Consider the following 13,180-nt stretch of genomic DNA (forward strand, 5'->3'; position numbering starts at 1 on the left):
GGCTGTCAGGACAAAAGCCCATGGATTTTAGATCTTGGTGTCCTAGGATTTTTAAAATGAATGACATAATGAAGGCAATGTGCAACCCTGAATGTCTTGCCATAAAAGTCACAAAGACACCCTACTACATGTTGTGTATCAGGATAGACCTTTTTTCTTCACATGTATTCAGAGTTTCAAAGATTAAAATGGTTGAGGTTAAGAAGAGGGCATTTTTCAGGTTGCATTTACCTCTCCAGTGTGCAGTTTGGTTTTGGTGGATCATTACAGTGTTTAATTTTATTATATTTGAACAGGTGATAGAATTTATCTGTACAGATTAATGACCTCAGTTTGATATTTCCATAATGCAGACACCATGCACTGAACTAATGTAACTACCTTTTACATTGACTTTCCTGCAACTTACCAAAAGTGAGGATACATTTAGGGGAAAAAAGTGACTTGCAGAGGTTACAAAAATTCTTAATAGATTTTCAGAATTTTTTCTTATTTTGGAATTTTTACTTATTCTTCATACATATATACAATGTACCTTGATCACACCTATCCTAAACTTGGTTCTACTCTTTCCAGAACATTTTCACTCCAGTTTCATGTTCTTTATTTATTTTTTTCTTTTCTTTGTAATCCATTGCTTTACTGAGTACTGCCTGCTGGGATGTTGCCTAATCTTGTCTTAATCATGTGCTGGACTTTTGAATTTGAGGGTAGATGCAGTGAGTCCATAGGTCCAATAACTGTGTCATGTCCAGAGGTCACGATTGCATCCTCCCAATCCTCACATTCTGTCTTCTTATTTTCTGCATTGTTTCCCCAGCCGTATGATCAGCTTTCTTCTTCTCACAGTCTTAGCACTTATACCAGTTACACATATCAGCAGTAATTGCTGCACAGTACACATACACATTTCTCTGACCACAGCTCATGAAAGCTGTAATCTATGGACAAAAACAATAAGAATTGGAAGACAGTTTGACAACATGGTCATTTAGCAAAACAGGAGTAGTAGGATCCTCTCTACAAACATTTGAGACATGGGAAAAATTTGACCATGTTTACAACATGATATCTGACTTCCCTTCTATAGAAGAGGATTCAAAGTCAAACAAACAGTAGTTGTCTACTTTCATAAGATTAAGGCATTTGTCCTCACAGTTCTATTCTTTTCAATTGGGACAATGATATCTAGCTTCATCAATATCCATGCCAATTATGTATTTTTTCTCTTTTTATGGTGACATAAAGGTCTAGTGTCTATATATGTCATTTATCCAATTTTGTAACATGGATATTGTGAACAGTGAGAAGATAAACTCATTTAATAAAGGTATCATAGAAATATATAGGTAGATACTTTCAGGTACATATTCTTTCAGTGGTACTATTGAATCACAAGTGATTTCAGTTTTTAGTTTCTATATCGATTTCTATAGTAGCTATATTAAAATTTAGTCTGAGCATCTGTATTCCAGGGTACATTTTTCCAGCAACACAGTATAAACATTGTCATTTGTATTTATACTTAACCAATGATTTGTGGGTTTAGTATTTTTCCTGTACATTTTGGTAATTTTTGTGCTATTATTTTAAGCATTTGTTCTAGTATGTAATATATTTTTGAAGAATAAGTTATTGGGTCTTATTCAATGGATATGATCCCTATGTCAGATAAAGAGTTGGAAAACACCTTCTTTAATGATAAGGTAAATCGCATGGTCATTGCACTGAATCTTCTGCTGAGTTTCAAGTGCTGTTCATGCATATATATATATATATATATATATATATATATATATATATATATAAACTAGAAATATCTATGGGAAGTTGAAGGAAAGGAAAATGTAAGACCAAAAATATGTTATATGTTATATATATATGGAATCTTCTGTTCCTGTATTTGTTCATGATAAAAAGGCATGTTATTAAATGGGAAATAACTTTTCTGTTCACTACTCTAGCTCAATCTTCAGTTTTCAGTTATATTTCGTTTGCCTACTCTCCTCGTTTGTGGTACATCTATGCCTGCCTTCTGAAGAAAATTGCATTGCCAGACCCCTATTTATGAACTCTGGTGGTAAGGAAAGAGAAGCTAAACAGCTATCCTAATAGAAGTCCACAAATAGAGATTGGATTTAAACACAGTATTTATCTACAGTGCGACTATAATCTAGGAGATTACTGAAAAAGATATAGCAAATTTAGTAATTATTTTTTTTAATTTCCATACCAAACACTGCCCCTCCCTTGTCACTTCCTCACAGAGTCTCTGTCCCACTCCTCTTCTCTCCTAAGATGATGACACACCTAGTTATGGCCCCAACTCTGAAACATCAAATCTCTTCAGAATTAGGCACATCCTCTCCAACTGCAGTTAGACAACGGAACCCTGTCTGGGAACAGATTCCTCGGTCAGGCTACAACTTTCAGGACTTCCCCCACTCAAGTTTTTGCGGAAGCCACATGAAGATTGATCTACATGTCTGCCACATATGCACCAGGGGCCTAGCTACACCCTGTGCATCATCTTTGGTTAGGGCTCAGGCTCTAAGAGTACCCCGGGGACTAAGTTAGTTGACACTCTTGTTCTTCCTGTGCAGTTTCTATTGCCTTTTGGGCCACCAAACTGTCCTCAAGCTCCATCCAGTGTTTGGCTGTAGGTGTCTGTATCTGCCTGAGTCTGCTGCTGGGTGGGGTCTCTCAGTACAACATGCGCCTATCTGCGAGTGTAATAGAACAACATTAATAATGCCATGAATTGTTGCTTGACTATGGGATGGATCTCAATTTCACTGGCAAGTCACTCAGTCGCTGATTTTCTTTTAGACTTGACGAATTTTACGTTGAATGCTTTGTGGGTGTACTGGTGTCTTTAACCCTCCACTGGTGGTACTTCCTTGCCACAGGAGTTGACCTCTTCATGTTCCATATCACCAATGTAAGTCACAGCCTAGGAAACCCCCATTGATTCGTGGGTACCTACCCTATCCCAGGACTCTTTCTCACCCTGGATATTTCCCCTACGTCCTCATCACCATAAGTTCAAGATTTCCTTTCCTTCTCATGACTATCTGGCCATATCTCCTGTCCCTTCCCACACATAATCCATTCTCTTCTCCCTTCCTTCTTCCAACCAGTTCCTTCCCTCAATCTCCCTCCAAGACTATTTTATTCCCCATTCTAAGTGAGAGTCAAGTACCTGCATTTAAGCCTTTCTTCTTGTTTATCCTCTTTGGATCTATGAGGTTTGTGGAGGGTATCCTGAAGTTTATGGATAATATGAACTTATAATTGAGCAATTTCAAAAACCCTGCAGAAACATATTTTTATAGTAGTATATCAACATTGAAAATTATATTTCAGTATGAGTGAATGTCAAGAGGGGCAAAAATTAAGCAAAAAGCAACTTAAAATATAAATCAAATCACATTTTTCCAGCTGATATTCTTATAATAATAATACTCTTCTACCATAAATAATTATTACCTCACAGGCGATTTTTTAAATGATACCACAATTGGAAGATAAGTGATGTTTTTAACAAATAATTATGCAGAGTATGACTAAGATCAAATAAGATAAATATATTATTTTGATATCACTTGCTGGCATTTTATCTCAAACATGATGTATATTGCATTAAAAATTAAGGTCTTATCCCAGCTCCAAAAAAAAGAAAGAAAAATAAGGTATCAGTTTTCAATTTTAGTATTTATTTTAACCTAACCTATAAAGTGACAGGTTGCCTTATGTCATGTTTCCAGACATTGAACTTCATCCTCCCTCCCTCAGTTCTTTTTCCACACCGCTTCTATGCCTCTCCTACTTATACTATACTGTCTGCATCATTCTTACTTCTACATTCATATCCCACATGCTCGATATATTCCAAACCACACTGTTTTAACCCTACTTTCTAATCTCATGTGACCCATTCCTGTTTAATAAACTCAAACGACCCACAGCTTCACCTAAATGCAATTACATTAAAATTAAATTGCACATCTAAGACCTTCATACCGAGTTGCTGAATGATCTAGTCACATAGCAAGCTCTCTGAAGGAACTGAAAATAACAAATATTTGCTTTCATTACAGGAATAAAGAAAAGGCCAGCTCACTGCACAATCACTTGATATCATGAAACAATTCTGCCAACACTAAAAAGGGAAATCTCATAAAGAGCCCTGTACCCGAGTCCACAGTTTCTTACCTTCTGTTTCATTGTGCACACTCTGGCCACAATTTCATTACAACCAGTTTGAAACCAAAGGTATTCTCTGCACCAAGGATCCATTTCTATTATATTGTCATATTCAGCCATGTTCAGTTAAATTTAAGCACCGACCACACCAAAGGCCAGGTTTATAAAGTATCAAACAGAAACCTGAGAAGAAATGCTACAAAAATACATTCATAACTAGTAAATAAACAAAAGGTCTTTTACTAGTTTAAACACTGCATCTATCCCTTTTCATTGTCTTGAATGTTTCTGGGTATATTCACAAGCCAAGAAAAATGTGTTTAAGTCAAGAAACAACTTGTAAGATTTACTTTTCTCTGTCTATTATATAGACTATAAAGACTAAATTTAGATATCAATGCTTAATAGAAAGCAATCTTACCTGTTGTGTCCTTTCACCTGTTTCTCCAATGTTTCTTTTTTATAATTGAAAAAAAAATATAGTTAACCCTGTTATTAAAATTTTCCCCGGTCCACTTCAATTTCTACTTCAATTCTGAGTGATAAGTCTAACTGGGATCTGATTACATATATTGGCCACATACGTATTTTTCTTAAAAATCCTGAGGCAATGTTTTATATGCCTGAAAGTATTCTTTTGCGAGAGCAGTATTCTGGAAATTTAGTTCATCACTTTACATGGTTTTCTCTGAATGAATTTATTATTTGCTAATTTGTTTTAAATTTTTAGGAGTATTGTGTGTGTGTGTGTGCCTGTGTGTGTGTACATACACACATACATGTATATGTATGCTTGCTAATTCAACTTTAATATGAGCATAGAAATTGCTTGAGTCATATTGATAATTTATGGAGATAGTGTATTTTAGTATATGCTGTACATAAACTTGAAAATACATTATGTATATTTCTTCAAATGCAATGTTTAAATGTGTATATTCGATCTAACCTACTAATTGCAGTTTTAGCATTTTCCAACATTAATTTTATCTTATTAGGTGTCTAGAAAGAAATACATGGAATCATGAATCATCTCTTAACTCCAACTGTAAGTAGACTCAGTGATATATCTTTTTTTTTTTGTTGTTTTTTTTTTTCGGAGCTGGGGACCGAACCCAGGGCCTTGAACTTCCTTGGCAAGCACTCTACCACTGTGCTAAATCCCCAACCCCATGATATATCTTGGTTTTATACATGATTGCTCACCTTTGGTTCATTAAGTATATGTTTAATTTGCTCTATGTATATTATAAGTTTGTGCCACATTGTTTATATGTATTCGTTGATAATTTACTTCTGTCAACAAAAATTAAAAATGAATGATTTATATACATTATTTTCAAAATCTAAGATCATTCAGTTTCTTCCATAATCAAATACCATAATGTATAAATATCAGAAACATTTCTTGTTTGTGGCTATTAACAAAAATTATTTGATGTACCATTACTACAAACATATTTGATATTATCCATTGAAGTTTTTTCAAGGAGTTGTCTAACTTTTAATAAAGGGAAGTATAGTAAAATTGTTAGTATCTTTCATTCTCAAATGATATCAGTATTTTTTCAATCTATATTCCTTTAAATTGAAAAATAGATTTTTGTTTATATAACTCATAACAAAAAGAGACATGTTGGCTATAGACAGCAAAAGAGACCAAAGGAAGTTAATGCCAAACTCTAACATTTGTGCCAATATCAGAAATGGGAAATGATATTTTACTGTATGATTAATTTAATGAGACAAAATGTCATTTTTATCTAATAATTTTCCTGACTATTTTATGTATTTACATTTCAAATGTTATCTCTTTTCCTCCCTCTCCCATAACCCCCACCAGATACATGACATCGCTGGGGATATTCCCATTCCCACCAATCCACTTCAACTTTAATGCCCCGGCATTACCCTACATTGGGAAACAAGTCTTCACAGGATTAAGGGCTTTTCCTTTCAACGATGTTAGACAGTGCAATCCTCTGCCACATATGTGGCTGCACTCATGGGTCCCTCAATCTTTACTCACTAGTGGGTGGTTTGATCCCTCAAATTTCTAGTGGGGTCTGGTTGGTTGATATTATTGTTCTTCCTGGGGTTTTGCAAACCCCTTCCGCTCTCTAACAACTCCATTGAACCCCCTTGTTCAGTCCAATGTTTAGCTACAATCATCCTCACCAGTGTCAGTAGGGTTCAGTCAGAGTCTCTCAGGAGACATCCTTATCTGAGTCCTGTCAACAAGGGCATGTTTGCATCAGCAATAGTGACTGGTTTGTGTGACTGCATATGGGACAGATCCCAACAAGAGGCAGTCTCTGGTTGACCCTTTCTTCAGTCCCTGGTTAACTCTTTATCCTTGTATTTCCTACCATGAATATTTTTCCCCTTCTAAGAAAGAATGTAACATCTGCATTTTGGTCTTCTTTCTGCTTGGGCTTCATATGACCTGAGAATTCTTTCTTGTGTATTCCACACTTTTGGGCTGATACACACTTCTAATAAATGTTTACCATTTGCATTCTTTTGTGACTGGGTTACCTCACACAGAATGATAATTTCTACTTCCATCTTCAGAATTTTATACAAACTTTGTTTTTGATAACTTAGAAGAGCACAGGTGTGTAAATGTACCACATTTCCTTTATCCATTACTATGTGGAGAGACATCTGGTTTCTTTTCAGCTTCTGGCTATTATAAAAAAGAAAGTGCTCTCAACCTGTAGCATCACGTGTCCTTCTTATATGTTGGAGATCTTTTGGGTATATATCCAAGAAGTGGGTTTGTGGTATCCTCAGGTAGTCCTATATCCAACTTTGTGAGAAAACTCCAGACTGATTTCCAGAGTGGTTGTACAAGCTTGCAATCTGACCAAACATGGAGGAGAGTTTGTCTTTCTCCACCTCCTTGCCAGCATCTGTTGTCATCTCATTTTTTTACTTTAGCCATTCTAACTGGAGTGCGCGTAACCTTAGAATTTTGTGATTTGCATTATCCTGATGGCTAAGGATGTTGATATTCCTCAGTAGAGAATTCTGTGTTTAGCGCTATACAGCATTTTTGAAAGGACTATTTGAGTCTTTGTATAGATTGATTTTAGCCCTCTATCAGATGGAAGATTGGTAAAGATCTTTTCGTAATTTGTTGATTGTACCTTTTTCCAAATGCCACAGCCCTAGCCCTACAAGAGCTTTATGAAGTCCCATTTGTAGATTCTTGATCTTGGAGTAAAAGCCATTGGTGTTCTGTACAGGAAACTTACCCACTTTTTCTTCTATTTGTTTAAGATTATATGTCATTTTTTGTGGAGATACTTGATCCACTTCGACTTCTGCTTTGTACAGGGTGATAAGAATTGATAGATTTCCATTCTTCTACATGGTAACCTCCAGTCGAATGAGAAACATTTGTTGAAAATGTTATCTTTCCATTGGATGGTTTTGGTTTATTGTCAAATATCAAGTGTCTATAGTCCATTGATCTACCTCACTGTCTCTGTACCGTTCAGATCAATTTTTATTAATATTCATATTAATATTTCAAATTGGTCTTTCTAACTCTGTGAAGAATTGAGTTGGAATTTTGATGGTGATTGCCTAGAATCTGTTGACTGCTTTTGGCAAGATGGCCATTTTTACAATATTAACCCTACACATGCATGAGCATGGAAATTATTCCATCTTATGAGACCTTCGTCAATGTATTTTTTTCTTCAGAGACTTGAAGTTCCTGTCATACAGAATTTCACTTGCTTGTTTAGAGTAAACCTGAGGTATTTTTTCTTATTTGTGACTATTGGGAAGGCTGTTATTTCCTTAAGTTCCCCTCAAACTGTTTATCCTTGAAGTAGAATGCTATAGATTTGTTTGAGTTAAGTTCACATCCAGCCACTTTGCTGAAGTTGTTTATCAGCTGAAGGAGTTTTCTGGTGGAAATTTTGGGGTCACTAAAATATACAATCACATCATCTAAAAATCGTGATATTTTAGCTTCTGGCTTTCTAAATTTTTCCGTTTTGCCCCGTGTTTTTTTTTTTTCTATTTTCTGTGAATAAGACTTCCAGTACCATACTGAAGGAGTAAGTAAAGATTAGGCAACCTTTTCCAGTCCGTGATTTTTGTGGTATTGCTTCAAATTTCTCTCCAGTAAGTTTGATGCTGGCTACTTTTTTTTTTTAATACTTACTATGTTTTCGTATGGCCGTTGAATTCCTGATATTTTCCAAGACTTATAACATGAAGAAATATTTATTTTTTAAATTTTTATCAGCATCTAATAAGATGTTCATTTGCCATCCCCCGGAGGTTTGTTTACATAATTGATTCTTCTATATGCTGACCTCCAGTTGAACCATAATTTCGTGAAAATTCTGTCTTTTTTTCCATTTCGTGGTTTTAGCACCTTTGTCGAAGACAAAGTGACTGTAGGTGTGTGCATTCATTTCTGGATCTTCAGGCTAGGATATCTGGTGAAATTTTCAATTACCATGGATGGAGAAACCAAGACATTCCATGGCAAAGTGAAATGTACACAATATCTTTCCACAAATCCAACCCTACAAATGATAGTAGATGGAAACTTCCAACCCAAGGAGGGAAACTACACCGTAGCAAAAAGTAGCGAAATAATCTTTCAACAAACCCAAAAGATGGTAGCCACACAATAGTAGTTCCCTTTCTAACAACAAAAATAATAGAAAGCAATAGTCCATTTAATTTAATATCTCTTAACATCAATGAACACAATTCCTCAAATAAAAAGACATAAACTAGGAGACTGAATACGTAAAGAGGATCCAAGATTTTGCTGCATACAGGAAATACACCTTAGTGACAAAGAAAGAGTATCTCAGGGTAAAAGCCTGGAGAAAAATTCTAAGCAAATGTCCCCAAGAAACAAGTTGGAGTAGCCTTTCTAATATCGAGTAAAATTGACTTTCAACACAAAGTTATCAAAAATGATAAGGAAGGTAACCATACTTGTCAAAGAAAAATAATGCTAAGATGAACTTTCAATTCTGAACAACTATGTTTCAAATGCAAGGACACCTAAATTCATAAATGAAACATAACTATAGGTCAAAGCAAATATTGCACCACACACAATAAATTGTAGGAGACTTCAACCCCGCACTCTCATCAACGGACAATTTATGGAAACTGAAAGTAAACATATACGGTTAAAATAACAGAATTTATTTTAATAACTTGAAAAATCCAAATGTATTTAACAGAGATTTAGGTAACATTTCATCCTAAAACAAAAGAATATACCTTTTCCTCTTCACCTCATTGTAACTTCTCCAAATTTGACCATAAACTCATTCACATAACAGGCCTCAAAAAATACCAGAATATCGAAGTAATCCTATGCATCCTATCAGATCACCATTGGCTAGGGTTGCTCTTCTATATTTTATTATTTTTGTATTTGTTTAAATTATCAATGATTTATTTGTGAGTTATTTTTGAAACATCACCTTTCTTGAAAATATGTCACTATGCAATAAACCTGGGGTAAACCTAGTGGTAGTCCTTCCATTTTTGCCTCTACAGCAGAAACAGTGAGTGCTCCATTCCAATCTTGGTTTATATAATACATTTTGAGTTAACTCTTTGTGCATACATTGCATTTAATGTTTTCCTCTTTGCATGAATATATATTTGTATTATCTAACCTTACGAATTTGTAGTTTTATAATGAAATTTTTAATTTCATAATTTCTGGCTATAAATTTTGATCTCATTTTGTTTATATTTTTCTCCATTTTAAATGCATTTTCTTTGTGGATACTTTTCCCTCTTTATGTATTTTCGTGCCTTTATGGGATTTTATTTTTGTTTATCAATGGAAAAATGGAATTTATTCACAGCAGCACTTATATATGAAGGAGAACACAAGAGTTAATTAGCTATTTCTATAGGATGGATTACTTATTAAAAATAAGAATCGCTGGGGTTAGGGATTTAGCTCAGTGGTAGAGTGCTTGCCTACCATGCGCAAGGCCCTGGATTCGGTCCCCAGCTCCGAAAAAAAAAAAAGAAAAAAAATTTCTGACACAAAGAACAGTGATGTATTTCAAACTACCCTTCCCCAATTATCCCAGCATTCAATAATGCGCGGTAGTGTGCTGTGCTCTGTGGCTGTGGGAAATAATTTATGGAAGAATAAAACCACATAACACAGAAAATTTAAAGAATCCCATTTCCCCCTACACACAGATATATAATGGGATTATAGGGTTGTCAATTATTGAAGAGATAGTACAGAATTATGTTGCTGCCAGAAAGTGATGGCAAGGAAGGATTTCAAACCATAGTCAACTACATAATTGCGGACATTTGTTCCCAAAATTGTGGGTTGTTCCCCAGGACAATAATAGCTGGACTGAATCCACCTTTTATCTATACAAAATGGGGAAGCATGGCCCTAATGGGAATAATGAAGACAAAAAAAATCACAAAAGCATAAACTAATAGAAGCAAACCATTACCGCAAACTACCACAAACAATTTTATGTTCTAACCAGAAAAGGCATCAAAACTAAAGTCACATTTGTGCACCCTACGTGAAGACAAAAGTGAGTGGGGCATGGTCTTTTTCCCTTTTTTGTTTTTCAAGTACTTTACAGAAACAGGAATCTCATACTGCTTTTTCCATGATTTATTAAAGGTTTTAAGCCCTCATGTATTAAAGTACCATCTGAAAGTATTGACAGCTGCTGCCTAGGTTTTTTTCAAGTTCACAAACTTCTTGGAATAATGTTCCAAAATGTAACTAGGCCCAACCCTGAGCTGTAGAACTATGACAAGACAATAATAACAGATATTTTCAAGGCACAAGCACTATAGTACTATACAATTGAGAACAGTAATCCAAATTAATTCAAATAGCTCAAGAGAGAAGGAAGATACATCTAAAAAAGGGTTAGAAAAGTGGTGAAGAATCAACTCCTTCCTCGTGTATGCCAGCATTCATGGTTCTGCAGTAAGTCCTACGAGGCAGTATCCAAGTAGCAATGAGAGGAAAGAACTCAGGACAAGACAGGGAGATAAACTAGCATGGTGGGAAATGTTAGTGAAAAACTTAGATATGAAAATGTCTTGTAAAATTAAAAAGGGATTTTTTCTTTATTTTCTCATTCCAATCAAAACAGACATCCCTGAATGATTCTCCTCTAAGGCTTCCATAAAAGAGGTAAAACAAAAGCCAACATAAATATTAAACGATTGAAAATGAAACAAAAGAAAAAAAAAAAACTTCTGTATGTTTCAGAGCAGGATCACAGGAAAATGAGCTGAATCTGGTCAAGAAGAAACCTAGAGTGGCAAGCAGGAACTAGAATTAAGAGCTGCAAGAAATAGGGAGGGGAGCAGTGACAGGAACATGGCCACGCCTGAGAGATAAGGCTGGGCCCTTTACAGGGGCACAGAATGAGGTAAGAAAATATTTCAAATAAAGCAGCATCTTTCCTTTCTGCTCACCTCAAGTAGCCCATCCTCGAAAAACCCCCATTTAGGGAATACTACAGAAGAGTTGTGGTATGTATGTCACTCACTTCCCATTTCCTTTTAACCCTGTCTCCGAAGTCAGGAAATATGAGCATTTTGTATTTCCAAGAAGAAAAAAACCTCCCCAGGTATAAGGACGTCCTGAGGACCATGTGACAAACTGAAATATGTGAGGGCAGAGAAGGTGGAGACGTCTCATTCCACAGAGCAGAAATGTGACTGCCCAAGTTAAAGGGATAAGGAAACCATATCAGGTAAACCAGGTCTCATAACATTAAACTTATTTATATTATTATTAACTATTCTTAGTTCAAATCCCTTTTCAGCTCAATCCTCATTTTGAATGAAGCTGATTTATCCTGCAATGTGTCTGTACCTTTTTCTCTTCCTAGGATTGGCTTTCATCATGGGAATAATAGATGATTGTGGCAGCATACGTGTTGGTTTTATTCCTATATATCACTTCCTTTACGTACTATATGTGTAGTAACATTTAATGACTTTCATTTGGAGGTATAAATGATTGAGTTAATATATATATGGTTTAAACCTCTATTGACAGTATTTAGAAAATATCAGGTATCCATTCTCTGTAAATAATTGCTTCTCTCATATGATAAGGAAACAATAAAATTTTGTTCTAGACAAAATAATCTCTATAATTTTAATATCTAATGATACAGAAGAACATTAAGATAATGTGGAATATTTAATCAGCTGAACTGCATATCATTTATTTAAGAATAATGAGGATCATTGATATGTTTCTAAATCTAATATAAGAACAAAAACCAAAGCATTAAATAAATAGTGGCAGAAGATCAGGGTCAATTTGTTAAATGTAGCTTACCTTCAGATCCACTGTTTTCTTTTATTTAGTAAAAATTTAAATACTCTTCTTCAGTATTTTTCATCCTGTCATTGACTCTATTTTCAAAGCACTTTCCGATAACTATCATGATTGTTAAATTTAAAACCAAGAATTTTGCATGTGTCAATCACTTTCTGCATTTCCTTATTTGCGGTTTATTCTGTTCCCAATGGCCATGTTCGGTAGAACTCATGAAGAATTTCTGGCTCTTTTAATGAAAATTTTCTGAAAGCATATATTATTCATAGTTGTAAAATGCTGTGCGTATGTTTAATAGTACTGGATATTATAGTTAAAATCATCTGGATTCAGAATTTCTGCATAACACACTAAAATACTAAATATAAAAACTAGAGGGGTTGGTGATTTAGCTCAGTAGTACAGCGCTTGCCTAAAAAGTGCAAGGCCCTGGGTTCGGTCCCCAGCTCCAAAAAAAAAAAAAAAAAAAAAGAAAAAAAAAAAAAGAAAAAAGAAAAGAACCAAAAAAAAAAAAAACTAGAAGAACTAGAATTTATTACATATTTTTTTTCTCTTCTAGGGTTTGTAAATTTACAAAAACTAAGCAAATGACTTCTTTCTGTGAAATTCACATTC

The 13,180-nt window shown here is 34.8% G+C and overlaps 1 long non-coding RNA gene across 1 annotated transcript; it reads left to right on the forward strand.

Moving 5' to 3' along the window:
* The first annotated feature begins 5,202 nt into the window (after positions 1 to 5,202).
* On the forward strand, positions 5,203 to 12,934 carry LOC134484701 (uncharacterized). The gene is made up of 3 exons (XR_010062377.1): positions 5,203 to 5,254; positions 11,480 to 11,642; positions 11,794 to 12,934. It is a non-coding gene; the product is annotated as an uncharacterized LOC134484701 (long non-coding RNA).
* Positions 12,935 to 13,180: the final 246 nt, after the last annotated feature.

Source organism: Rattus norvegicus (genome assembly GCF_036323735.1).
Source record: "Rattus norvegicus strain BN/NHsdMcwi chromosome Y unlocalized genomic scaffold, GRCr8 chrY_unlocalized_31, whole genome shotgun sequence".
Lineage (NCBI taxonomy): Eukaryota > Metazoa > Chordata > Mammalia > Rodentia > Muridae > Rattus > Rattus norvegicus.